We start from the raw sequence: 26,115 nt of genomic DNA, 5'->3' as shown, positions 1-26,115 counted from the left end.
TTTATGAAAACTATACCTTTCCAATATATATATAGGGCCTACTCCTATAATCTATTTCTCTCATGTGTCCATTTAGCTGAAATCAATTAAAAATTTCTCTCTTCATTCATTTTATGTGCAGGTATAGTTCAAAATGGCAGATTTTAAGAATGGTATCACTGAATTATCTTATCCGTTTCTCACTGGTTGACATTTCATTGAGGCTTGGACCTTTCTGTTTAAGAAGTTGGTTTACATTACATAGTTGATCACAGCACTTTAAGTCATTAATCTCAAAATCTTTTTCATTTGAAACTCAATACACTTCTAAACATTGTTTATATGCATCTTGCACCTTATAATCTTACACTCAAAGCACTTAAATTCTGAAAGGGACACAATCAATTTCTTTAAATACTGTAAACACTGATCATATACTGAGATAGCCACTTTCAAAAAATTGTCCACTTCTAAGTCATACCCCTCCTCCCTAGCACAATATAGCATTTGCTTTGTTTATGCAGAAGTAAATGATATCTATATATATAAAATAAGAGTTTTATCTGTACATAGCTCAGAATTTGAAAAGAATGGTATTTCTGTATCGGTCATGTCACAGTAACAAGAAAATGCACTCTTTACTTTTCCGTAATATCTGTCTGTCTGTCTGTCTGTCTGTCTGTCTGTCTGTCTGTCTGTCTGTCTGTATGTCCGTATGTATACGCATCACTAGAAAACGGCTAAAGGGAACTTAATGAAAATCGGTATGCGAAGTCGGGGAATAAGTCGCTACAATCTAAGCCATAAATAATTTTATTCACACTGATAGAAATGGTACCGTACTTTAGGGGAAGGCCTCAAATTTTAATTTTCAAATATTAATGTTATTAGTCGTCCTATCTTAATAAAAGTTGGTATGCAAAGTCGGGGAATAAGTCGCTATCTAGGCTATAAACAATTTTATTCACGCTAAGTGAAATGGTAGTTTAGGGGAAGGCCTAAACTTAAATTCTCAAATGTTTATGTTATTAGTTGTCCTATCTTAATGAAAATCGGTATGCAAAGTTGGGACATGAGTTGCTACAATCTAGGTCATAAATAATTGTATTCACGCTGAATGGAATGGTAGTTTAGAGGAACGCTTGAAATTTAATTCTCAAATATTTGTGTTATTAGTGGTCCTATCGACAAATACTACATGACTAAAGTTATATAGTATTAAATTTCCAATCATTTATATCTTACACATTTTTTACCGTACCGGCTGTGATAACATAGATATTCATGACTTTGGATTTTTTGTTGCCAAGTCCATATCAGCGCCAAGTCACGAGAAAATGGGTAAACAGAATTGAATGAAAATCATTATTTAAAGTCGGGGAATAAGGAACTAGGCCTACACTCTATGCTCTAAATAATTTTGTAAGACGCCCTAATATCACAGAGTCGAAAGTAAACTAAATGTGAAGGCCTACAATACAGAAAGCTCATAACATTGAACAACAATAACATTACATTGACCATTGTTTGTTGTGATGTGCTTTGTGTGTTCTGTTGCCATTCATGTCCGATAGATGGGATTATTGCTGTATACCGAGTATTTTTTAAAATTAACTTTACGTCACACCAACATAGATACTGTAAGTACTATGGCGACGATGGGATAGGAAAGGGCTAGGAGTGGAAAGGAAGCAGCCCTGGAGTTAATTACAGTACAGCCCCAGCATTTGCCTGGTGTGAAAATAGGAGACCACGGAAAACCACGTTCAGAGCTGTCGACAGTGGTTTTCAAACCCACTACCTCCCGGATGCAAAGTCACAGCTGTGCGCCCCTAACCACACAGCCAACTCGTCCGGTCATACCGAGTATAACAGCCTGCCTGAATATTGGCGGGAAGTAGCTGGGGAGTTAGATAACTTTCATCTTAAGCACGCCATTCCTCTGTTTCATACATTTGCTGATACTAGTGGTACGTAACAAACTGGTTCATCATAGCATTCGAGCTATTCAGTCCCTACCCTGAGGCACTGATTGGAATGAGCAGTGTGTATATTTCACCGCCGTCTCAATCCTATATACTGCACCCTTGAAAATTGGTTATTGGTTTGTAAGGAAAGAATATTTTATTACTGGGGTGGAACAATGCATAAAATTATCATCCAGGAAGGAGATTTCAACTCTGCACTGTCTGCTAGCCCGTAGTAAAACAGGTTTTCCCCGTGCCGTGTAAGCGAGTCTGGGTTTTTTTTTTTGTGCCTTCTTGAAGACACCAGATGAGTAGCACGTGGACATGAACTCTACCAGACTAAAAGTGATCAATACTTTGAGATTTTGACGTCACGATATTTAACCAATTGGATCGCAAGGTTAGCCCGATCGCTAAATCTCAGCCAATAAAACCCAATTAACAAACACACCTCGTCTTGAAGAAATAAATACCCATGTATCTGGGGAAATCTCTCTCATTTGCTCATTTGTTCATTTGCTCATTTGCTCTTTTGCTTTTGCTTTTTGAGTGTCTTCAGTTGTCTACGGGAATAATTGCTTAGAGCACATGTGTTATTGGAGACGGCATATCCGACGTTGAACATTACAAGCATTCATTTGATGAAAGACGATATCTTTTTCTGCTTCTGAGGAAATTTTGAGATACAGAAATATTGGAAACGCAGCAGTTCAGATTTCCTTAATTTTATAAATTTGAGAAAAATTACAAGTAGGTAAAACTGTGCCAGCTTGGAGAATCGAGTGTGTGTTGGGAACTATTTCTAAAACAGACCTTTTAGTTTCAGCTTTCACCAGAAGACGGAAGATCCCTAGCAGTCCTGAAATATTTCGGAAGAATGGAACTTCAGCATTACGACGGAGTGTGTAATTGTCCTAAGTCCTCGCCTGCTGCAGCCATGTGTAATTAAAATGTGAGGCATAATTCAGCCCGGGAGAGAATAATATCGGAGACGGAGTTTGGTTAAATATTCACTGATCATCAACCGAGTCCAGAAGCCAAGTCTACTACAGCTAAGATTTTAAATTATACTTTTCTCTATTTTCTGTTGTAATAATTATGTAGACGTAGTCCTTGCTTGAATATTTGAGATCATTTCTAATAGTTTTTGTAGTTAAGAATTTCACTCTTCTTTCACTGGTGTTGGTAGATTTGATGTGTGTGAGAGTGTATTTGGGACCTATAATTTGTTCTATTTGAGTGAGTGCTTCGTGACATGTTCACACTGTCCCATGATAAGTCGAGGAAAGTGTTAAAAATATTTGACCCACGCGATAACAGTTATTAATTTATAAAATAATGATGGAATAAATTTTGAATTATTTGGGACAGAATATCGACGTGTTCTGTGAATTTAGGATTTTTCCTTGATGTTTTGTGGTTTACCATAGATTCTAGATAGGATAGAGTCATCTATGATTTCATTAAACCATAGCCTACGATGACGCGACCACGCGCGTATAATAATAATAATAATAATAATAATAATAATAATAATAATAATTGACATTATTACGGTCTAATAGAATGTTTAAAGGTCATGAGTGTAATTATTACTGTGCTTATAAATGATTAATGTGTGCTATATGGAAGTAGATGTTGGCCTGGAATATTGGTCGTGGCTTGAATGTCCACAAATTTTGCATTTACTGTTATTGGTATTTTTTGAGACTTGTAAATGGATCTTAAGATAGGATTTTATTTGTGTGTCCATTACATGAGTCAGTTAAGGAAGAGAGTGTGTCTTTGAACATAATTTCTTCTTATGCAGCACATATTGATCGATAATTTGAGATCATAGGAGATTAAAAATAACGTAGTCGTGACTCATAGACCGTATGCGCGAATGCTTATTTATCTATGACTGTAGGCAATTCTATGGAATTTTTAGTGATGATTTCTACTGTAAAATTATCCTGGAACATCGTTGTGGAATCTATTTCATTGGAAAAGTGATAATCCTGTTACAATCACACGTCAGACGATCGTAATGGTAGCCCTTGTCTGATATTGTCATCGGGAGAAACTCTCATATTTCAAATAAAATTTAAAATTAAAAATCAAGAGATAGGATTCGATAAATCTATTTTATAATATTACCGTGGACCAAAGCTTGAATGTGAGGTGGATGAATGACTGATTTTGTTTATAAATGTGATTTTCATGGTTATATTTCGTTATGATATGTGTACGCTGAGCGCGTAAAGTTTCGTTTTTTTTTTTTTTTTTGTTGTGTTGTGGCGAGCATATTTGGCTCAATTATAAATCTTTAAGCAATTTTATGACGGAATAAGATAGATTAAGATCTTTGCTTTGAAGGAAAATACTTAAGCAAGGATCGCGTCAATGAACTAAGCTCACAAAATGTAAAATGTTTAACTTTACAATGCGAGAATTTTAAGTCTTTATTGTGAGTTGTGCACAACACTAGGTCAATTGACAAGAGTAAAATCTAATGAGTTGGATATTGGATTTCAAAATAATTTAATTATATAATTTAAAGCTTAAATAATTAATTAGGATAATATTTAATTAATAGAAATGATTTATTTGATTTTTCGTGTGAGGTATAAATTTGACTCATTGCAAAATGAATCGCAGAGTATTGTTAATTTAAATAATAATTTGAAAAATCAGATTTTTGATATTTTGAGATAGGATTTTCTCAGATAATAATTTAATTAATTTCCTAATACGATTTATTAAGACCCAGTCTCGTATCTTTGCAGAATGCAATTTAATGAAGAACTGTGGGTGAATTCCAGCAGGGAAGAGCTAAATATTTTTATTCAAGATTTTGAAAATATTAATAGAATTTGGAAAGTGCTGATATTTTATTTAATAAATGTTAAAACCCATTTCTTTTTAGTGTTTTCATTTGTCGTCAGTCCTTAGGTTGTCCCTGTCCTCTATAATTTAGCGTTGCCTGTAAGCGAACGTTCCGCCTCTGGGACTTTTGCTTACCGGCTGGGCTGCCCGGCAAAACGGGGGCAATACTGCCTGCTCTATGCTATGCGGTTAACATGCTTCTCAGCGTGAGCTCTTAGTGTCACGAACCTACGCTAGGGGCGCCAGCTAACGCACCCAACTTATCTCCGTACCCACGTTACTGTGTTCCAGTGCGTTTGCATCGAGCATTTATGTGTGTGTCTCTGGTTGTAAAATGATTGTCGTGTTCCTCTCTGTATTTAATGTCAAAAAATTCATTTTTAGTCAGTATTGAATCCAGATTTACATTAAAGAGTGAGGGTAATTGTTCCCACCTATTGTAGTATTGAATAGGTACAAACAATTACCCTCACTCCTTAATGTAAATCCTCTCTGTATATCAAATCCAAAATTCTTCAAGTGTGAAGTTTCCTGTTATCCCCCTAAGTAAAGAACTTTGGGAAAATTGGCTTAACGCTATATCAAGGCAAGGATCAACCAAGGGTAATCCATTTGATTCTTCTCGTGTTTGTAGCCTGAATTTTAGAGATGGAGATGAAAGATAAAATTAAATGAAAAATATATTCAAGCCAGAGAGCGTGCCTAGTCGGTCTTCGAATTATCCCCATTACCTTCAAACCAGAAAAATTAGCTCCATGAAAGACCAGACAGCGACAAGATATTTCTTCGGAAGATATCTGTAATGAAACAAGCTCTTCAACCGCAGGAAATACGTTGGATGACGAGTAGGAAATTCATTTGAACAACGCTGTAAGTTCAGTCCAAGTCAACATTCCAACGAGTAAGAACGATAGCTGTGATCAGAAAATCAGACATTAGAGGTTCCGATCAAGAATTCTGAGATTGCGATAACAGCTGATGAAGTTAATGAAGTTAAGACTACAGAAACAATTCGAAGACAATCCAGAAATTGATCGTCTGAATAAAGTAAAGGAAGCAGCCAAATATAAAAGAAAACGACTGTTTTTAAAAATGAAATCCATAATTTTCGCAAGACAATATCCGGGCAGTCAGAATAAATCACGCGTACTATGTGGCATGGGGAATAGTATCCCAAACAGTTACGAATATGGCAGGACTCCTGGTCTAGTGTCAGCTTCGTCACAAAGTACTCTCGACAGGTAGCCTAAATGGAAAATGTTGATAGTGTTTGTCGAGATTTCCCAATTAGTGAAGGAAATACCTAGAGCTGAATGTACAGAAAACTCTCAGACCAACAGAGAGTGATTGCCGATTATATGGCTAATTAGGTACGGCTCCTCTACGACCGAACCAGTGACAAGTTCATTTGCGTGGTCAATGTTGAAGGTGTATGCAGCACAGATATTGTAAAACCTCCTGCTCTCGTGAATAAACTATTGTGTTTTCTTGTAATCTGACTTTCAAAGAAGTTCCCTAGTCCTGCTGCCTACTTCCCCGTTAAAAGCTTAGAAGTCTCCGATCTATCCCTTTTAGTTCAGAAATGATTACTGTAATGCCTTTCGGCAAAACAATCCAACTTGTGTGCATTTCTATTCACCAGCAGATAAAATACTTACAATGGTTGAATGATGATTTCATCGAGTACGTTAAAATAATTCGGTTGGAATCAAAACGTGAATAACTGAAGTGTCTGACTAATGAGACGACAGATGCTGTCTCACTAACTGTGAAATCTATAGTGGAATGTGTGTCTTATCTGTTACAAAATCGGTTATTTTATGTCCTCACTAGATTATTTTCCGGAGACGCAATAGAAGCTCTATTTAGTTCAGTGAGATTGGGTGGTGGATTTAATGACATGACGAACGCATGCACTGCATTATGTGCTATAAAACGTATCCTGAAAACTGGTCATGAACAAAGGGTCAGCGTAATAGTGATAGAAATATTTTTGCGTCCACTGCTGGTAAGTAACAGTAAGAAAAGGACTGAAAAGATGCTCCGTTACTCGGGTCGAGAAAATTCTGAAATTTGTATGCACCATGCACCAGTGGGATGATCCTAATGTATCTACTAGTGATGTGCGCGAGTGATGCCTGGAATCGCGGTACTCGACTCTTTCGAGTCCAGGCTCGGGCTCGTTTCGCTTGCGAAGACTCGATGACAGCATGACGTCACACGTTCACTCTCTCGCCCGCTCTTGGATGGATGGTACATGTGTACAAGTGGTCGCCGAGGTTTTATGGGATTGCGATAGACCGGTACGATATAAATATTCTTAATGAGTGAGCAAAATAAATAATCTGAATTTGTTGATGACTTGTGAAAGATAATACTACAACTATATACGCATAATAAAGTATGAAGATATCCGTTCATAGCGTCTCTCACCCACTCCACTGAATATGAACTATATTCTAATAATGATAGCATAGCTTATCTGGCCTTGTCCGACTCGTTGGCTGAATGGTCAGAGTACTGGCCTTCGGTTCAGAGGGCCCCGGTTTCGATTCCCGGCCGGGTCGGGGATTTTAACCTTCATTGGTTAATTCCAATGGCCCGGGGGCTGGGTATTTGTGTTGTCCCCAACATCCCTGCAACTCACACACCACACATAACACTATCCTCCACCACCATAACACGCAGTTACCTACACATGGCAGATGCCGCCCACCCTCATCGGAGGGCCTGTCTTACAAGGGCTGTACTCGGCTAGAAATAGCCATACGAAATTATTATTATTATTATTATTATTATTATTATTATTATTATTATTATTATTATTATTATTATTATTTAAAATCACTGTCACGGTGTCCGGCTCCATGGCTAAATGGTTAGAGTGTTGGCCTTTGGTTACAGGGGTCCCTGGTTCGATTCCCGGCAGAGTCGGGAATTTTAACCATCATTGGTTAATTTCCCAGGCACGATGGCTGGGTGTATGTGTTGCTTCATCATCATTTCATCCTCACCACGACGCGCAGGTCGCCTACGGGAGTCAAATCAAAAGACCTTCACGTGGCGACCCGAACCCGTCTTGGGATCTGCCGGCACTAAAAGCCTTACGCCATTTCATTTTTTTTTTTCACTGTCACGGTATGCCTACAATCTTCCGATAGGACAGGTGAATAGTTTATACTTATATCATACTTTCGGCAGATATAATGTAGGGTATTAAGATTAGGCGTCCAGAATGTGATGTATGTACACGAAGCAAATAAGACAGAACGTCATTCTGTTCTAGCTAAACAATGAACAAAATACACCCTCCGTTTTGACGTTTATCAATGCAACACATGACTGCAAAGGAACAAAACTGAGTGTAGTCTTTAGAAGTTGAGCGAAATTCGAAGAATAGCGGCGGGATGTAAGCAGTACTTTTTTTTTTTTTTTTTTTGCTATTTGATTTACGTCGCACCGACAGAGATAGGTCTTACAATGACGATGGGATAGGAAAGGCCTAGGAAGTGGACGGGACGGAAGCGGCTGTGGCCTTAATTAAGGTACAGCCCCGGCATTTGCCTGGTGTGAAAATGGGAACTCACGGAAAGCCATCTTCAGTGGGATTCGAATCCACTATATCCCGGATGCAAGCCCACAGCCGCGCGCCCCTAACCGTACTGCGTGTTTCTGTGGTGATTTGTAGTGTAGTTTGCTGTGTGAATATGAAAAGGAGAGTGTTGGGACGGACGCAGATACCCAGTCCCCGAGCCAGGAGAATTATTCAGAAGCGATTAAAATCCCCGAACCGGCCGGGAATCGAACCCGGGACGCTCTGATCCGAAGGCCAGTACTCTGACCATTCAGCCAACGAGTTGGACAATAACAATAAGTGATACTACAGCAAATGCATGTTTCTGAACGCCCTACACATGTATCTTTGCAATAAATTCTCTGGCAGTAATATTGTCATTATTTCGCACAATATTATTACACGTTTTCCTACAAAGATGTCGCGGGAATAATATTTCATAGCTATCAACAAATCCCTGGTGACTAATTCCAAGCTGCACAATAATAATAATAATAATAATAATAATAATAATAATAATAATAATAATAATAATAATAGAACGCTGCCGTTATCGACATTAGAAAAGGTCCCTACCACAGTGTGGAAATTGTCCCCATCCCACGCTCATCTTCGGTCATACATGTCTATCTTTCAAGTTGACGGTTTGTTAGTAAGTCATAAATATTTTGCCTATGATGATAATAATTATCGTAACAATCAAACTGTTGACGACCGATGTCTCAATAAAACCAATCATCAGCAGCAAACATATTGCAATCCACATAACAAAAACATTCTATGGGTGACCCTGAATGCCGTGCAGTCCAGTACAATAGATTATAGTTCTAAGATATGTCCACAGATAGCGACACTAGTATGCTTGGACTCGAGTCTGGAGTCGAGTATACCGATTCTAAGAGCACATTACTCGATTCTACTCGATTCCGTCGCTAGCCCATCACTAAAATATGCCACCGCCGTCTCAATCTCTATATACTGCCTGCTCCGTGCCGCGAGAATTGCGTTTACAGCGACATTGCAGATGGCAGCACTTACCGCACCCAGAGCACATGTTGGTTAAATGAGAGTTTGCTCATAACACCAATATAAAATGAAACATATTCCTTAACATGTTACTAAGTGAGAAGATAATGCACATAAATAAAAATACATTTCACATTTTAACTTGGCTTAATATATAGAAACGTAAAATATATAAAATCTTACCAGTTATAGTAGATACTAGTGATGGGCTAGCGACGGAATCGAGTAGAATCGAGTAATGTGCTCTTAGAATCGGTATACTCGACTCCAGACTCGAGTCCAAGCATACTAGTGTCGCTATCTGTGGACATATCTTAGAACTATAATCTATTGTACTGGATTGCACAGCATTCAGGGTCACCCACAGAATGTTTTTGTTATGTGGATTGCAATATGTTTGCTGCTGATGATTGGTTTTATTGAGACATCGGTCGTCAACAGATTGATTGTTACGATAATTATTATCATCATAGGCAAAATATTTATGACTTACTAACAAACCGTCAACTTGAAAGATAGACATGTATGACCGAAGATGAGCGTGGGATGGGGACAATTTCCACACTGTGGTGGGGACCTTTTCTAATGTCGATAACGGCAGCGTTCTATTATTATTATTATTATTATTATTATTATTATTATTATTGTGCAGCTTGGAATTAGTCACCAGGGATTTGTTGATAGCTATGAAATATTATTCCCGCGACATCTTTGTAGGAAAACGTGTAATAATATTGTGCGAAATAATGACAATATTACTGCCAGAGAATTTATTGCAAAGATACATGTGTAGGGCGTTCAGAAACATGCATGTGCTGTAGTATCACTTATTGTTATTGTCCAACTCGTTGGCTGAATGGTCAGAGTACTGGCCTTCGGATCAGAGCGTCCCGGGTTCGATTCCCGGCCGGTACGGGGATTTTAATCGCTTCTGAATAATTCTCCTGGCTCGGGGACTGGGTATCTGCGTCCGTCCCAACACTCTCCTCTTCATATTCACACAGCAAACTACACTACAAATCACCACAGAAACACGCAGTACGGTTAGGGGCGCGCGGCTGTGGGCTTGCATCCGGGATATAGTGGATTCGAATCCCACTGAAGATGGCTTTCCGTGAGTTCCCATTTTCACACCAGGCAAATGCCGGGGCTGTACCTTAATTAAGGCCACAGCCGCTTCCGTCCCGTCCACTTCCTAGGCCTTTCCTATCCCATCGTCATTGTAAGACCTATCTCTGTCGGTGCGACGTAAATCAAATAGCAAAAAAAAAAAAAAAAAAATAACTGCTTACATCCCGCCGCTATTCTTCGAATTTCGCTCAACTTCTAAAGACTACACTCAGTTTTGTTCCTTTGCAGTCATGTGTTGCATTGATAAACGTCAAAACGGAGGGTGTATTTTGTTCATTGTTTAGCTAGAACAGAATGACGTTCTGTCTTATTTGCTTCGTGTACATACATCACATTCTGGACGCCTAATCTTAATACCCTACATTATATCTGCCGAAAGTATGATATAAGTATAAACTATTCACCTGTCCTATCGGAAGATTGTAGGCATACCGTGACAGTGAAAAAAAAAATGAAATGGCGTAAGGCTTTCAGTGCCGGCAGATCCCAAGACGGGTTCGGGTCGCCACGTGCAGGTCTTTTGATTTGACTCCCGTAGGCGACCTGCGCGTCGTGGTGAGGATGAAATGATGATGAAGCAACACATACACCCAGCCATCGTGCCTGGGAAATTAACCAATGATGGTTAAAATTCCCGACTCTGCCGGGAATCGAACCAGGGACCCCTGTAACCAAAGGCCAACACTCTAACCATTTAGCCATGGAGCCGGACACCGTGACAGTGATTTTAAATAATAATAATAATAATAATAATAATAATAATAATAATAATAATAATAATAATAATAATAATTTCGTATGGCTATTTCTAGCCGAGTACAGCCCTTGTAAGACAGGCCCTCCGATGAGGGTGGGCGGCATCTGCCATGTGTAGGTAACTGCGTGTTATGGTGGTGGAGGATAGTGTTATGTGTGGTGTGTGAGTTGCAGGGATGTTGGGGACAACACAAATACCCAGCCCCCGGGCCATTGGAATTAACCAATGAAGGTTAAAATCCCCGACCCGGCCGGGAATCGAAACCGGGGCCCTCTGAACCGAAGGCCAGTACTCTGACCATTCAGCCAACGAGTCGGACAAGGCCAGATAAGCTATGCTATCATTATTAGAATATAGTTCATATTCAGTGGAGTGGGTGAGAGACGCTATGAACGGATATCTTCATACTTTATTATGCGTATATAGTTGTAGTATTATCTTTCACAAGTCATCAACAAATTCAGATTATTTATTTTGCTCACTCATTAAGAATATTTATATCGTACCGGTCTATCGCAATCCCATAAAACCTCGGCGACCACTTGTACACATGTACCATCCATCCAAGAGCGGGCGAGAGAGTGAACGTGTGACGTCATGCTGTCATCGAGTCTTCGCAAGCGAAACGAGCCCGAGCCTGGACTCGAAAGAGTCGAGTACCGCGATTCCAGGCATCACTCGCGCACATCACTAGCATATTTAATGGAACAGTGGCAGAGGAGTGTTCACGGCTGTCTGCGGTCTGGTCATTCCAGCTCTGGAAATTTGGACTGTTAGATCTGTATCGTAGTACTGTTCGTTAAAGTGAGAATATGTGCGGTTTTTCATTTGATCGAGTATTTTATATGATAACATTGCTTTTAATCCCAACATTCCTACTGACGTTTTTGTAATGGCCTAAGTATGTTAGGAAAACCACAAAGACAGTTTTTCTGAGAATCCCATAGCAAAGGACGGCTACATCAGCTAGTTTCTGATAAAAGAGTGTGTCCAGAATGTTGAAATGATTTCAAATTATACTGCTTACTTCTTGATAAAAAGAGGGGGATATACTAAAAAACTGCCACATCAGTTTTATTTAATGAGACATAATACACCAGAAGTTTTGGTAACCCAATTAGTTTCACTAGTAGTATTGTTATTATCCAACATAAGCAAAGACTTGCCTCACTTCTGCTTCTCCTAGAGTAAAAGTTACTGATTAATTTCATTATCATCTATCAATGGTGTTACAGTTACTATGATGCTATAACACCGGGCAAGTTGGCCGTGCGTGTAGAGGCGCGCGGCTGTGAGCTTGCATCCGGGAGATAGTAGGTTCGAATCCCACTATCGGCAGCCCTGAAAATGGTTTTCCGTGGTTTCCCATTTTTACACCAGGCAAATGCTGGGGCTGTACCTTAATTAAGGCCATGGCCGCTTCCTTCCAACTCCTAGGCCTTTCCTATCCCATCGTCGCCATAAGACCTATCTGTGTCGGTGCGACGTAAAGCCCCTAGCAAAAAAAAAAAGAGATGCTATAACACTGGCCCTCTAACTATAACTTGACATGACATCCTCCCGCCTAATTTTCAAAATGTTGAATATTACACAAAAATATCTTAAAAGGGAAATTTTCATGCTCCCTAACCTAAATTCTGTACTTTAGACAAACTTTTACACAAAGTGAGTTTCTTCGGCAGCTTGACTAAGTGGCCTGACATCTTTGGGGATGTTGGCATCACTGTTGGTCCACAAACCAAGTCCTTTTTGTTGGCAGCTTGTTCAGGATCAGACAAGTGAAGCTCTAATGGGTAGATTTGCTGCAGAAGTCTGACAATTCCACCAGTGGGGGTAAGCAGTCTTGGCACCTGAGTATTTCCATCCTTCCCTGAGATGAGTTCTTCAAAAATAGCAAGCAACCATTCTGGCCTCTTCATATTAGCGGCAACAACCAACACAATTTCTGCAACTTTCGGCTCATGAGTGGGTCTCCTCTTGTTCGAAGTCAACTGTCCTAAGTACTCAGAGTGAAATCTCTTCCTTAGTTGTTCATGCAAGGTTGTCCTGTTTTGAAGCCTCCAATTCAGGTTACTGACTATCAAAGTGTAGAGAAGGATCCACCTATTCATTACCATTAGCTTAATATACTGTCCTATATAACTGGTACTAGTTTCAACCCCATATACATTGGGTCATCTTCATCCACGATCCAATTGGAAAACATATGTTCACATACCTAATAATAAAGAAAACAATCTGGTATGTCTCAATTTAAAATTCAAGTATAAAACATTGATGAAGTCCGATAACACATCCAAAATTGAAACCAAATGACACATCAAAACTGCTGTGGCTGGTGCCGAAACATGTCGTCACTCCTACAGCAACCAAATGTTCCTGAGTTGATCTGGGAGTTGGCATTCCTGATCTGTATAGTTGAGCCACTTGATTTATAAATTACTATCAAGGTACCCGTGCTTCGCTACGGTATTATACTGAAATTTATAATTGAATCCTTATTGTTTTATATAATCCGCCGAAATTCGCGATCTGACACGTTTTCAGCGAGAATCCACCAAAATTCCCGATCTGACTCGTTTTCTATTAGATTACGGCACGTTTCCTCCCATTTTTCAATCTTCCTTTCCAGCAATCGATTTCGTACTTCCCGGGCTAGGCTCAGGTATTATTCCCGGTCAGTTGGGTCCGTAAATCTTTGCCATACCGTATTTTCCTGTAATCATTTTTAATCTGGATAAAATCCTTCAGGAGATCCGGCGTGGTGTCATATTGGGTGCCTTGGCGGCACTGAACCCGCGGCCGGACTGCATTCTTAGTCATTACCCGTCCAGGAGCCGTTCCCAGCGTGGTCCGCACATTTGACGACGGTCCGGAACATTATTATTATTATTATTATTATTATTATGAATGTTATTCTTCTTCTTATTATTATTATTACTATTATGTGTTGCTGGGATGAATGGTGACAGGGAAAACCGGAGTATCCGGAGAAAAACCTGTCCCGCCTCTGTTTTGTCCAGCATGAATGTCACATGGAGTGACCGGGATTTGAACCACGGAACCCAGCTGTGAGAGGCCGGCGCGCTGCCGCCTGAGCAACGGAGGATCCTTATAAGTACATTAAGAACAGTAAAATCAATTGGTCTCACCTCTTTTTACACCCCACCGCCGTTAGTTTTTACTGCCAACCCCCCCCAAAAAAAATTAAAAGAAGGCGTGTTTCTTTATGTTTAAGGGAGATTCCAAACACCAATGTTCACGTCTATTACCTTCAGTTTTGAGATATAAGTATCCCCATAAATATAATTTACTTTTGTCACTTCATTTCAAACTACTCCCCCCCCCCCCCCCCTAAGTGAACTTTTCCGCAAAAAGTACTTGTTTCTTTAATAGTGAAGGATCTTCTAAATACCAATTATCACGACTCTAACTTCTTCACTTTTTTATTTATGTGTCCTCATGAAAGGAATTCAACTCCTTTACACTACCGCCCCCCAAGATGGTTTCCCCCCCAAAACGCGTTTTTCTTTGTTTTTAAAGGAGATCCAAATACGAATGTTCACGTCTGTAACAACTTTAGTTTTTATTAGATGTATATATTCTCATACAATTAAAGTCAATTAATTTTTCAATTCTTTCACCCCCCTCCCCCCGCTTCATTGGATTTTCCGAGAATACGTGTTTCTTTACTTTTAAAGCAGATTGCAAATATCAAATTTCACGTCTGTAACATCTTCATTTTTAAGATATCAGTAGCCTAATTAAAAGAATTCAACACCATTTTCAGTCACTTTCACCCCCCCTCCACCCAAGTGGTATTTCCGAAAATTAAAAATACACGTTTCTTTATGTTTAATAGAGATAAAAATACCATTTTTCACTTCTGTAACATGTTAAGTTTTTTAGATACACTGTAAAAATTCTCATTTTAAATTTTCACCCCTTTTGGGTTCCCCTTAAGTGGAGTTTCCAAAGACAAATCACCTATGTTTCTTTACATTTACATGAGATTCCTAACACCCACTTTTTACGTCTGTAACATTTTACGTTTCCAAGATAATCTTTCAAAAATTCACCCCACTTTGTCACTTCTGTTTAACCGCCATTAATAGGATTTTCCAAAAACTAAAAAAATGCATGTATCTTAATTTTTAAAGGAGATCCCATATACAAATATTCAGTTCTGTAATATCTTCTGTTTCTGAGATATATGTATCCTCATTAAAGGCATTCAACCCATTTTTCACCCTTTTACACCCCTCCTATTGGGATTTACAGGAAACAAAAAAATACGTGTTCCTTTATTTTTAGAGGAGATTCTAACTACCAATTTTAAAATCTGTAAATTTTAAAGTTTTAAGATGTAAACACATTCATTTTAAAAAATTCACCCCCCTTTTCACCCCTCAATATTTGGATTTTCCAAAAAAAGTACGTGTTTCTTTACATTTAAAGTAGATCCCAAATACCAATTTTCAGGTCTGTAATATCTTCAGGTTCTGAAATATAAGTAGACTCATTAAAGGCATTCAACCCATTATTCACCCTTTTACACCCTTCCTATTGGGATTTTCCGAAAACAAAAGAATACGTGTTTCTTTATTTTTAAAGGAGATTCTAAATACCAATTTTTGCATCTATAAACTGTAACAGTTTTGTGATATAGATACACTCATTTTAAAAAATCACCCCTTTTTCACCCGCCCCCCCCCCAATTAATTGGATTTTCCAAAAAAAATACGTGTTTCTTTATTTTTAAAGGAGATCCCAAACACCAATATTCAGGTCTGTAATATCTTCAGTTTCTGAAATATAAGTAGCCTCATCAAAGGCTTTCAACCCCTTTTTCACCCCTTTTCACCCCTCCTATTGCGATTTTTCGAAAACAAAAAAATACGTGTTTCTTTATGTTTAATGAAGATTCTAAATACCAATTTTAACATCTGCATACTTTAAAAGTTTGGAGATATAGATTCACTCATTTTAAAAATTCACCCCCGTTTCACCCTCCCATTAATTGGATTTTCCAAAAACAAAAACTACGTGTTTCTTTATTTTTACAAGAGATCAAGTGTACCAATTTTTAGGTCTGTAATATCTTCAGTTTCTGAGATATAAGTACCGGTATCCTGATTAAAGGCATTCAACCCCTTTTTCACCGATTTTCACCCCTCCTATTGGAATTTTCTTAAAACAAAAAATTACGTGTTTCCTTATTTTTAAAGATGATCCTAAATACGAATTTTTACATCTGTAAACTTTTAAAGTTTTGAGATACAGATACACTCATTTTAAAATTTCAACCCCCTTTTCACCCCCTTAGCGATGGAATATCCAAAAATCCTCTCTTAGCGAGCACCTACATCTTAATATGAATGTATCCACAAAATTTCATTTCTTTATGTCCAGTAGTTTTGGCTCGGCGATGATGAATCAGTCAGTCAGTCAGTCAGTCAGTCAGGACAAGTTATTTTATATCTACACTAGCAAGATACCCGTGCTTCGCTACGGTATTATACTGAAATTTATAATTGAATGCTAATTGTTTTAGATATACACTGACTGACAGAGCAAATGCAACACCAAGAAGGAGTGGTTCGAAAGGGATGAAAGTTGGGAAAAAAACAGAGACGGCACGGACGAATAATTGGTGTTTATTTCAAACCGATATGCAGGTTACACAATGCGCACGGCATCGACTCAGTAGGATGTAGGACCACCGCGAGCGGCGATGCACGCAGAAACACGTCGAGGTACAGAGTCAATAAGAGTGCGGATGGTGTCCTGAGGGATGGTTCTCCATTCTCTGTCAACCATTTGCCACAGTTGGTCGTCCGTACGAGGCTGGGGCAGAGTTTGCAAACGGAGTCCAATGAGATCCCACACGTGTTCGATTGGTGAGAGATCCGGAGAGTACGCTGGCCACGGAAGCATCTGTACACCTCGTAGAGCCTGTTGGGAGATGCGAGCAGTGTGTGGGCGGGCATTATCCTGCTGAAACAGAGCATTGGGCAGCCCCTGAAGGTACGGGAGTGCCACCGGCCGCAGCACATGCTGCACGTAGCGGTGGGCATTTAACGTGCCTTGAATACGCATTAGAGGTGACGTGGAATCATACGCAATAGCGCCCCAAACGATGATGCCGCGTTGTCTAGCGGTAGGGCGCTCCACAGTTACTGCCGGATTTGACCTTTCTCCACGCCGACGCCACACTCGTCTGCGGTGACTATCACTGACAGAACAGAAGCGTGACTCATCGGAGAACACGACGTTCCGCCATTCCCTCATCCAAGTCGCTCTAGCCCGGCACCATGCCAGGCGTGCACGTCTATGCTGTGGAGTCAATGGTAGTCTTCTAAGCGGACGCCGGGAGTGCAGGCCTCCTTCAACCAATCGACGGGAAATTGTTCTGGTCGATATTGGAACAGCCAGGGTGTCTTGCACATGCTGAAGAATGGCGGTTGACGTGGCGTGCGGGGCTGCCACTGCTTGGCGGCGGATGCGCCGATCCTCGCGTGCTGACGTCACTCGGGCTGCGCCTGGACCCCTCGCACGTGCCACATGTCCCTGCGCCAACCATCTTCGCCACAGGCGCTGCACCGTGGACACATCCCTATGGGTATCGGCTGCGATTTGACGAAGCGACCAACCTGCCCTTCTCAGCCCGATCACCATACCCCTCGTAAAGTCGTCTGTCTGCTGGAAATGCCTCCGTTGACGGCGGCCTGGCATTCTTAGCTATACACGTGTCCTGTGGCACACGACAACACGTTCTACAATGACTGTCGGCTGAGAAATCACGGTACGAAGTGGGCCATTCGCCAACGCCGTGTCCCATTTATCGTTCGCTACGTGCGCAGCACAGCGGCGCATTTCACATCATGAGCATACCTCAGTGACGTCAGTCTACCCTGCAATTGGCATAAAGTTCTGACCACTCCTTCTTGGTGTTGCATTTGCTCTGTCAGTCAGTGTATAATCCGCCGGAATTCGCGATCTGACTCGTTTTCTGCGAGAATCCGCCAAAATTCGCGATCTGACTCGCTTTCTAATAGATTACGGTATGTTTCCTCACATTTTTCAATCTTTCTTTCCAGCAATCGATTTCGTACTTCCCGGGCTAGGTCCAGATATTTCACCCCGTCAGTTGGATCCCTAAATCTTTGCCATCTTTTCCTATAAGCGTTTTTAATATGGATCAAATCCTTCAGGAGATCCGGTGTGGTGTCGTCTTAGGTGCCTTGGCGGTACTGAACCCGCGGCCGGACTGCATTCTTAGTCATTACCTGTCCAGGACCATTTTCCATGAGGGTCCGCACATTTGACAACGGTCCAGAACATTATTATTATTATTATTATTATTATTATTATTATTATTATTATTATTATTAAAATATGTTCTGAACCCCACAGCAAGCTGCAAGATCGCTACTTGGCGGTAAATTACATCTGCTGCCAGTGTCATTGTTACAATGTGACCAGCACCATCGTCGTGCGTAGGCAAGTGTGCGGGATTTCTGGCGATACCAATGACATACTTCCGTGCATTGTTGACCTTATTATAGAGGTGAACAATTTGACGGTCCATCTCATTCCTATCGTTTATTTCAAATGTGTTTAAATTTTTATTTACATGCCAGGAGGATCTACTGTAATCTAAGAACGTTCTCCGAAGGAAAAGATGGCTGTTGAAAACCAGCCCAGGAAAGATTAAAAATGATCGGTTTATGATCAGAATAAGTACATCGAAACTATATAGCCTGTTTCCAGTCATTCGACAGGGTCAGGAATGGAATGAATAAAGCCCCATCTAGCAGCGACAATAGGAGTTGTGCCGGCTGCCGAAGCACACCTCTGGGGCAATGATCGTTGAATGACAAATGAAATGAAATATTGGACAGTGTTGCTGGAATGAATGATGAGAGAGAAAATCGAAGTATCCGGAGAAAAACCTGTCCCGCCTCCGTTTTGTCCAGCACGAATGTCACATGGAGTGACCGGGATTTGAACCACGGAACCCAGCTGCGAGAGGCGGGCGCGCTGCCGCCTGAGCAACGGAGGCTCCTTAAGTACATTATGAACAGTAAAATCAATTGAATCTGACCTCCTTTTACACCCCACCGTCGTTAAGTTTATTTACACCCCCCCCCCCCCCCAAAAAATAGAAGACGTGTTTCTTTATGTTTAAAAGATATTCCAAACACCAATGTTCACATCTGTTACATTCAGTTTTGAGATGTAAGTATCCCCATAAAAATAATCCACTTTATTTTCACTTCCTTTCACACTCCCCTCCCCCCCCCCCCGTAAGTGAATTTTCCGGCAAAATATACTTGTTTCCTTAATAGTAAAGGATCTTCTAAATAGTAATTATCACGACTCTAACTTCTTCAGTTTTTGATTTATGTGTCTTCATGAAAGGAATTCAATTCCTTTTCACTCCCGCCCCCCAAACGCGTTTTTCTTTGTTTAAGGAAATTCAAATACCAATTTTCACGTCCGTAACAACTTTAGTTTCTATTAGATGTATGTATTCTCATACAATTAATTCAATTAATTTTTCAATTCTTTCACCTCCCCACCCCCCTTCATTGGATTTTCCGAGAATACGTGTTTCTTTACTTTTAAAGCAGATTCCAAAGCAGATTTCACGTCTGTAATATCTTCATTTTTGAGATATCAGTAGCCTAATTAAAAGAATTCAACACCAGTCACTTTTACCCCCCCCCCCTTTCCACCCAAGTGGTATTTCCGAAAGCTGAAAATACACGTTTCTTTATTTTTAATAGAGATAAAAATACCATTTTTCACTTCTGTAACATGTTAAGTTTTTGAGATATACTGTAGAAATTCGCTTTTTAAAATTTCACCCCTTTTTATTTCCCCTTACGTGGAGTTTCCGAAAACAAATCACCTATCTTTCTTTACATTTACAGGAGATTCCAAATACCCACTTTTTACGTCTATAACATTTTACGTTTCTCAGATATTCTGTAGATATAGTCTTTCAAAAAATTCACCCCAGTTTGTCACTCCTGTTTAACCCCCATTAATTGGATTTTCCAAAAACAAAAAAATACGTTCCTTATTTTTAAAGGAGCTCCCATATACAAATTTTCAGTTCCATAATATTTTCAGTTTCTGAGATATATGTATCCTCATTAAAGGCATTCATCCCATTATTCACCCATTTACACCCCTCCTATTGGGATTTAAAGAAAGCAAAAATTACGTGTTCTTGTATTTTTAAAGAAGATTCTAAATACCATTTTTTTACATCTGTATTTAAAGTTTTAAGATGTAGACACACTCATTTTAAAAATTCACCCCCCTTTTCACCCTCCATTATTTGGATTTTCCAAAATCAAAAAAATACCTGTTTCTTTATTTTTAAAGTAAATCCCAAATACCAATTTTCAGGTCTGTAATATCTTCAGGTTCTGAAATATAAGTAGCCTCATTAAAGGCATTCAACCGCTTTTTCACCCTTTTCCACCCTTTCAATTGGGATTTTCCGAAAACAAAAAAATACGTGTTTATTTTTAAAGGAGATTCTAAATGCCAATTTTTACATCTTTAAACTTTAAAAGTTTTGAGATATAGATAGACTCATTTTAAAAATTCACCCCCTTTTCACCCTCCCATTAATTGGATTTCCCCCAAACAAAAAAATACGTGTTTCTTTATTTTTAAAAGAGATCAAAAGTACCAATTTTCATGTTTGTAATATCTTCAGTTTCTGAGATATAAGTACCGGTATCCCGATTAAAGGCATTCAACCCCTTTTTCACCGTTTTGTGCCCCTCCTATTGGGATTGTCTCAAAACAAAAAAATACGTGTTTCCTTATTTTTAAAGAAGATTCTAAATACCAATTTTCACATCTGTAAACTTTTAAAGTTTTGAGATATAGACACACTCATTTTAAAATTTCATCCCCCTTTTCACCCCCTTAGCGACGGAATATCCAAAAATCCTCTCTTAGCGAGCACCTACATCTTAATATGAATATATCTCCAAAATTTCATTTCTTTATGTCCAGTAGTTTTGGCTCGGCGATGATGAATCAGATATATCTATATAAAGTAGCTTGTCCTGACTGACTGACTGACTGATTCATCATCGCAGAGCCAAAACTACTGGACGTAACGAAATGAAATTTTGGGGATATATTCATATTAAGATGTAGGTGCTCGCTAAGAGAGGATTTTTGGATATTCCTTCGCTAAGGGGGTGAAAAGAGGGGTGAAATTTTAAAATGAGTGTGTCTATATCTCGAATGTTTAAAAGTTTACAGATGTAAAAATTGGTATTTAGAATCATCTTTAAAAATAAGGAAACACGTATTTTTTTGTTTTCAGAAAATCCCAATAGGAGGGGTGAAAAGGGGTGAAAATCGGGAAAATGGGTTGAATGCCCTTAATCAGTACACCAGTACTTATATCTCAGAAACTGAAGATATTACAGACCTGAAAATTGGTACTCTTGATCTCTTTTAAAAATAAAGAAACACGTATTTTTTTGTTTTTGGAAAATCCAATTAATGGGAGGGTGAAAAGGGGGTGAATTTTTAAAATGAGTGAATCTATATCTCCAAACTTTTAAAGTTTGCAGATGTAAAAATTGGTATTTGGAATCTTCATTAAACATAAAGAAACACGTATCTTTTGTTTTCGGAAAATCGCAATAGGAGGGGTGAAAAGGGGTGAAAAGGGGTTGAATGCCTTTGATGAGGCTACATATATTTCAGAAACTGAAGATATTACAGACCTGAAAATTGGTGTTTGGGATCTCCTTTAAAAATAAAGAAACACGTGTTTTTTTTGTTTTTGGAAAATCCAATTAATGGGGGGTGAAAAGGGGGTGATTTTTAAAATGAGTGTGTCTATATCTCAAAACTGTTACAGTTTATAGATGTAAAAATTGGTATTTAGAATCTCCTTTAAAAATAAAGAAACACGTATTCTTTTGTTTTCGGAAAATCCCAACAGGAAGAGTGTAAAAGGGTGAATAATGGGTTGAATGCCTTTAATGAGGCTACTTATATTTCAGAACCTGAAGATATTACAGACCTGAAAATTGGTATTTGGGATCTACTTTAAATGTAAAGAAACACGTATTTTTTCGTTTTTGGAAAATCCAAATATTGAGGGGTGAAAAGGGGGGTGAATTTTTTAAAACTTTAAAACTTTTTTAAAACATCTTAAAACTTTAAAATTTACAGATGTAGAAATTGGTAGTTAGAATCTCCTCTAAAAATAAAGGAACACGTATTTTTTTTGTTTCCTGTAAATCCCAATAGGAGGGGTGTAAAAGGGTAAAAAATGGGTTGAATGCCTTAATGAGGATACATATATCTCAAAAACGGAAGATATTACAGAACTGAAAATTTGTATATGAGATCTCCTTTAAAAATAAAGAAACACGTATTTTTTTAGTTTTTGGAAAATCCTATTAATGGCGGTTAAACAGAAGTGACAAATTGGGGAGAATTTTTCGAAAGATTATCTTGGAAACGTAAAATGTTACAGACGTAAAAAGTGGGTGTTTGGAATCTCCTGTAAATGTAAAGAAACATAGGTGATTTGTTTTTAGAAACTCCACTTAAGGGGAACCCAAAAGGGGTGAAATTTTAAAATGAGAATTTTTACAGTATATCTAAAAAAACTTAACATGTTACAGAAGTGAAAATGGTATTTTTATCTCTATTAAACACAAGGAAACGTGTATTTTTAATTTTCGGAAATACCACTTGGGTGGAGGGGGGGTGAAAGTGACTGAAAATGGTGTTGCATTATTTTAATTAGGCTACTGATATCTTAAAAATGAAGATGTTACAGACGTGAAATTTGATATTTGCAATCTGCTTTAAAAGTAAAGAAACACGTATTCTCGGAAAATCCAATGAAGCGGGGGGAGGGGGTGAAAGAATTGAAAAATTAATCGACTTTAATTGTATGAGAATATATACATCTAATAAAAACTAAAGTTGTTACAGACGTGAAAATTCGTATTTGGATCTCCTTTAAAAACAAAGAAAAACGCGTTTTGGGGGAGAAAGCATCTTGGGGGGCGGGAGTGTAAAGGAGTTGAATTCCTTTCATGAGGACACATAAATAAAAAAGTGAAGAAGTTAGAGTCGTGATAGTTGGTATTTAGAAGATCCTATCCTATTAAAGAAACAAGTATGTTTTGCGGGAAAATTCACTTAAGGGGGGGGAGTAGTTTGAAATGAAGTGACAAAAGTAAATTATATTTATGGGGATACTTATATCTCAAAACTGAAGGTAATAGACGTGAACATAGGTGTTTGGAATCTCCGTAAAACATAAATAAACACGCCTTCTTTTAATTTTTTTGGGGGGGGGGGGGTTGGCAGTAAAAACTAACGGCGGTGGGGTGTAAAAGGAGGTGAGACCAATTGATTTTACTGTTCTTAATGTACTTATAAGGATCCTCCGTTGCTCAGGCGGCAGCGCGCCGGCCTGTCACAGCTGGGTTCCGTGGTTCAAATCCCGGTCACTCCATGTGACATTCGTGCTGGACAAAACGGAGGCGGGACAGGTTTGTTCTCCGGATACTCCGGTTTCCCTGTCATCATTCATCCCAGCAACACATAATAGTAATAATAATGATAAGAATAAGAATAAGAATAACATTAATAATAATAATAATAATAATAATATTAATAATAATGTTCCGGACCGTCGTCAAATATGCGAACCGCGCTGGAAACGGCTCCTGGAAGGGTAATGACTAAGAATGCAGTCCGGCCGCGGGTTCAGTGCCGCCAAGGCACCCAATATGACACCACGCCGGATCTCCTGAAGGATTTTATCCAGATTAAAAATGATTATAGGAAAATACGGTATGGCAAAGATTTACGGACCCAACTGACCGGGAAGAATACCTGAGCCTAGCCCGGGAAGTACGAAAACGATTGCTGGAAAGGAAGATTGAAAAATGGGAGGAAACCAGCCGTAATCTAATAGAAAACGAGTCAGATCGGGAATTTTTGTGGATTCTCGCTGAAAACGTGTCAGATCGCGAATTTCGGCGGATTATATATCTAAAACAATAAGCATTCAATTATAAATTTCAGTATAATACCGTAGCGAAGCACGGGTACTTTGCTAGTATAGATATAAAATAGCTTGTCCTGACTGACTGACTGATTCATCATCGCCGAGCCAAAACTACTGGACATAATGAAATGAAATTTTGGGGATACATTCATATTAAGATGTAGGTGCTCGCTAAGAGAGGGTTTTTGGATATTTTGTCGCTAAGGGGGTGAAAAGGGGGGTGAAATTTTAAAATGAGTGCACCTATATCTCAAAACTTTAAAAGTTTACAAGTGTAAAAATTGGTATTTAGAATCTCCTTTGAAAATAAGGAAACACGTATTTTTTTGTTTTCAGAAAATCCCAATAGGACGGGTGAAAAAGGGTGAAAACGGGGTTGAATGCCTTTAATCAGGATACCGGTACTTATATATCAGAAACTGAAGATATTACAGACCTGAGAATTGGTACTTTTGATCTCTTTTAAAAATAAAGAAACACGTATTTTTTTGTTTTTGGAAAATCCAATTAGTGGGAGGGGGAAAATGAGGGTGAATTTTTAAAAAGAGGGTATCTATATCACAAAACTTTGAAAGTTTACAGATGTAAAAATTGGTATTTAGAATCTTCATTAAAAATAAAGAAACACGTATTTTGTTTGTTTTCGGAAAATCCCAATAGGAGGGGTGGAAAGGGGGTGAAAAAGTGTTGAACGCATTTAATGAGGATACATATATCTCAGAAACTGAAGATATTACAGACCTGAAAATTGGTGCTTTGGATCTCCTTTTAAAATAAAGAAACACCTATATTTTTGTTTTTGGGAGATCCAATTAATCGGGGAGTGAAAAGGGGGTGAATTTTTAAAATGAGTGTGTCTATATCTCCAAACTTTGAAAGTTTACTGATGTAAAATTTGGTATTTAGAATCATCATTAAAAATAAAGAAACACATATTTTTTTCCAGACAAATCCCAATAGGACGGGTGAAAAAGGGTGAAAAAAGGGGTTGAATGCCTTTAATAAGGATACTGGTAATTATATCTCATAAACTGTAGAAATTACAGACCTGAAAATTTTTTGATCTCTTTTAAAAATAAAGAAACAGGTATTTTCTTTGTTTTTGGAAAATCCAGTTAATGGGAGGGGGAAAAGGTGGGTGAATTTATAAAATGAGTGTATCTATATATCAAAAGTTTAAAAGTTTGCACATGTAAAAATTGATATTTAGAATCTCATTTAAAAATAAAGGAACACGTATTTTTTGTTTTCTGTAAATCCGAATAGGAGGGGTGTAAAAGGGTGAATAATGGGTTGAATGCCTTTAATGAGGATATATATATCTCAGAAACTGAAGATATTACAGAACTGAAAATTTGTATATGAGATCTCCTTTAAAAATAAGGAAACACGTATTTTTTGTTTTTTGGAAATTCCAATTAATGGCGGTTAAACAGGAGTGACTTATTGGGGTGAATTTTTTGAAAGACTATACCTACAGAATATCAGAGAAACGTAGAATGTTACAGACGTAAAAAGTGGTATTTGGAATCCCCTGTAAATGTAACGAAACATAGGTGATTTGTTTTTGGAAACTCCTCTTAAGGGGAACTAAAAAGTGGGTGAAATTTTAAAATGAGAATTTATACAGTATATCTCAAAAAAACTGAACATGTTACAGAAGTGAAAAATGTTATTTTTTATCTCTATTAAAAATAAAGAAACGTGTATTTTTAGTTTTCGGAAA

The 26,115-nt window shown here is 38.5% G+C and overlaps 1 protein-coding gene across 4 annotated transcripts in view; it reads right to left on the bottom strand.

Annotated features, from left to right (window-relative positions):
• LOC137498893 (UDP-glycosyltransferase UGT5-like) overlaps positions 1-26,115 on the bottom strand; it is a 361,857-nt gene that overhangs the window by 3,589 nt on the left and 332,153 nt on the right. The gene's annotated exons all lie outside the window — the stretch shown is intronic.

The sequence above is a fragment of the Anabrus simplex genome, chromosome 3 (genome assembly GCF_040414725.1).
Source record: "Anabrus simplex isolate iqAnaSimp1 chromosome 3, ASM4041472v1, whole genome shotgun sequence".
NCBI classification, from domain to species: domain Eukaryota; kingdom Metazoa; phylum Arthropoda; class Insecta; order Orthoptera; family Tettigoniidae; genus Anabrus; species Anabrus simplex.
The sequence above is the reverse complement of the archived record's forward strand: the minus strand, read 5'-3'. Positions and strand labels throughout refer to the sequence as shown.